Genomic DNA, 3,816 nt, shown 5'->3' on the forward strand with positions numbered 1-3,816 from the left:
TTAATGCGTAAGTAAAAAAAAAAATTATATAAAAAAAAAACATTCTAGGCTTTAGGTCATTCATGTACAATTATGTGTATATACACTAAAAAAAAATGCTCTTCTTACTTAGTAATTTTGTCTTGTTTCTAGTCTAAATATCTAAAAATTCTTAAATCAAGAGGCATTTAATAGATAATTACATGACATAAGATGTTTTCTAGAAAATTTCTGTTTTGTCCCAAACAGAAATAAGATTATTTTCCTCACCCCATTGGCAGATAATTTTGCTTGTTTTAAGCAAAAACTCACTTTATTTTGATTTTATTTTTAAGAAAACAAATAAATCCTATGTCACTTAATTAACTAGTAAATGCATCTTGATTTAATAATTTTGGGAACAAGAAAAAATACTAAATAAGAAGAGCATTTTTTTGCAGTGTAATGCAGCCTATATGTATGTGTTCGCTTGTAACACTTTACAATAAGGTTGTATTTGTTAAAATAAGTTAATGCATAAGTTAACATGAACTAACAATGAACAATAGTTTTGCATTTATTATTCTTTGTTAATGGTAATGGCAAAACCATTGTTCATGTTACTTCACTGTGCATTAGGCCTCACTAATGTTAACAGTTACAACTTTTGATTTAAAAAATGTTTTAAATGCTAAAATGAAATTAGTATACATACATACTTACATGCATATGTACGTACGTACGTACGTACGTACGTACGTGTGAATGTATAGGCTATCACATCCTAAAAAAATGATATTCATTGACTTTTAGATGCAACCCCAACTCCAAACGTTCTTGGCAGCAGATCAAGACAAAATATAAAAATATAATTCAAAGTGGTGAGTATTTACCACAACCTTTTATTATTTTTGTGAACATTTTATCATAATAACTTGTTTGCAGCAAACCGGAAAAAGTGTGACCTCCGTAAAACTGGGGGAGGGCCACCTCCTCCTGAATACACTGTGGCGGAGGAGTTGGCTCTGAGTAACAATAAGGGGAGGCCGATTATGGATGGCATTACAGATGCTGTGCAATCTGACCCTGGTGCTGGCTCCTCTAAGCAAGTGACACTGGGTATGTGTGCAATGCATTACTATTTTTTATTTTTTATTTTATTACTCTAACTTCAAATTTTTCTGCCTCTATGTTCTGCAGTAGAGGGAATGCAGTGTCCCTGTTGAAGCCAGCACACATACGCACAGTCTCCCACACAGATGTCAGTATGCAGCAGACAGAACACAATGAACATAACCTGCTTTATAACAGTTATGCTTTACATTGGCCTACTTTTATTTATTAGGGTGACGCAAATGATGAAGACACTCTGTCTGTGTGTTCTGATACAGCTGCTGAGGTGAATGCACTGGGCTTTTTATTATGGCACACATTTGAATGCATCATAAAGTCACTGGCCCTTACACTTATCTTTTTTTAATTGTAGGATTTTTCACAACCTGCCCCAGAAACTGAGGCCTCTGCTTCAATGGGCTATAGGAGGAATGTGAACAAGGTAATTCTTAAAACCCTTGACCTAAATTAGTCAGTCGTAGTTATGCCACTTTAATAAAAAATAAAAATTATTTAACCTCCAGAATACTTTAAATGATTGTTTGTGGTGGAATTATGTATCAGGTGGAAACAGACTCTGTCAGGGTCCTTTACAAAAGGAGTCTAGAACTAGACTGTTCCCTAAAGGAGCTGGACTGTGAGCTGAGGAGGCTCCAAATAAAAAAAGTTAAATTGGAGATCAAACAGCTGGAAAAACAGATCTCAGTATGTGAACTTATTTAACCAAGTAACACTTTAATATGAACATTGTATATTTATTAATTTAACTTTCTCTTGCTCTTTCTTCCTCCCTAGCCACATGACCAATAAAACCGTTTGAGACCAGTCTGCAGTGTCAATGTGCTTTTATTAAGTAAAATATTGTGTTGTGATTGCATCTCTGACAGCTGCCCCAGCTGGGTGGTCAAGTGTGATGGGGTCAATTTCATCGGGGAGAAGCTGGTTTTGTGGTGGTACTCGCTCCTTTCTGATAGTGGCTATATTGTGCAGAATTGCACATGCAGCCACTATCTGTGATGCCCGCTGTGGTGACACTCTTAAGCGCCGAAGGCAGTTGAAACGCGCCTTTAGGATGCCAAAGGTCATCTCGATCTTAACCCTGGTTTTACTGAGGGCCACATTGAAGCGGTTTTGTGGCCCTGTCTGAGGGTCAGGATAGGGAGTTAGCAAAAACCTCTGGCATGCATAACCCCTGTCTCCTACCAACAGGCCATCAAAAAGCCCTGTCATGGAACAGAAAAGGGGAAAATTGTGTAAATGTTTGTCACAATTAAAACGATGTTTTGTACTGTACCAAATTTACCTTCCTCGAAGCGCTGACACAACATAGACTCACGGAATCATGAACTGAGCCAGGCCATTTGGCATCCAAACTTGTGATCATGCATTCATGATCACAAGTCATCTGCAGAAGAAATGTACAGTAAATCATTGTCCTATCTGTTAAAGTTATTATTCATTTAAAAGGTTAATCTCAATGCAAATGAAAAATCATCTCATGTGTATAGTAGCCCTACCTGAACATTAAGGCTGTGAAAGGACTTTCTGTTCACATAATCAGCCTCATGTTCTCCTAGAGCTGTGGAGATTGCAACATGTGTGCAGTCTATTGCTCCTATGACTCTAGGGAATTCTATCATAGGATTTAAAAATAAAAAGATTTAAAATCATTCTTAATATGTAGCTAATGTAGCCTATAATATATATATGTGCTCTAAGTAAAATCTGCCTTTTGGAAAGAAATGTGAACGGTTAAATTGTTCATACGTCACCCTATCAATATATCTTACCGGCAATTTTATAAAAGCCCTCTTTTATGGACATGGTCGATAAATGTCCTGGGAACACAATGAAGCCATTTATGTACCCCTGCAGTGCAAGGACCACCTTGCGAATGGTTCGACAAACCGTGTTTTTCCCAAGGTTCTCTGCATCACCGACCGCGTACAAGTATGTACCACTTGCAAAAAAACGCAACGCAATGCATACCATTTGCGGTACAGTAAGGGCATGGCTTCGACGAGTCACATTTGTTATGTGCGGCTCAAGAAGTTCGCAAATATAACCGATTCCTTCTACGGAAAATCTGTACCTTTCATACAAGTACGCATCAGGAAAGTCAAGGGGATTTTGTCTGTCCCTAAAAACTCTTTCTCTACGAAGTGCTCTTCTAACAATTTGCGCGGAGATGTCCACAGGATTTGGTAGAAAAGGTGAAGCCATTGCAAAAGACGCTGGGAATTAGTTACGTCATCTATATATATATTTTTTTGCTCACAGCTGATTGGTCAAACTTAAATCTCAGATCTCGAATCCAGAACATAACCTGCCCCGGAGCAGGTTAGCCGTGCAGCGTAAGATACCATGGCAACTAACACCGATTAAAGCCGAGCTACTTTCATAGTACCTAAAACCCAGGATTGGCACAAACTAAGCTTAAACATATCTGGCTAGCCAGCTAAACCGGCTTCATGGTATAGGCCCCTGTTCAATTTCTCATTAATGCAATTATCTAATCAACCAATCACATGGCAGTTGCTTCAATGCATTTAGGGGTGTGGTCCTGGTCAAGACAATCTCCTGAACTCCAAACTGAATGTCAGAATGGGAAAGAAAGGTGATTTAAGCAATTTTGAGCGTGGCATGGTTGTTGGTGCCAGACGGGCCAGTCTGAGTATTTCACAATCTGCTCAGTTACTGGGATTTTCACGCACAACCATTTCTAGGGTTTACAAAGAATGGTGT

The 3,816-nt window shown here is 38.2% G+C and overlaps 1 pseudogene across 1 annotated transcript; it reads right to left on the reverse strand.

Annotated features, from left to right (window-relative positions):
• Positions 1-1,920: 1,920 nt before the first annotated feature.
• On the reverse strand, positions 1,921-3,294 carry LOC307133449 (putative nuclease HARBI1; annotated as a pseudogene). Its single transcript has 4 exons — positions 2,862-3,294; positions 2,589-2,704; positions 2,375-2,476; positions 1,921-2,294 (listed from the first exon to the last, which is right to left on the reverse strand). The product of its transcript is annotated as a putative nuclease HARBI1 (transcript).
• Positions 3,295-3,816: the final 522 nt, after the last annotated feature.

Source organism: Gobio gobio (genome assembly GCF_949357685.1).
Source record: "Gobio gobio genome assembly, chromosome: 11".
In the NCBI taxonomy this organism is placed as follows: domain Eukaryota; kingdom Metazoa; phylum Chordata; class Actinopteri; order Cypriniformes; family Gobionidae; genus Gobio; species Gobio gobio.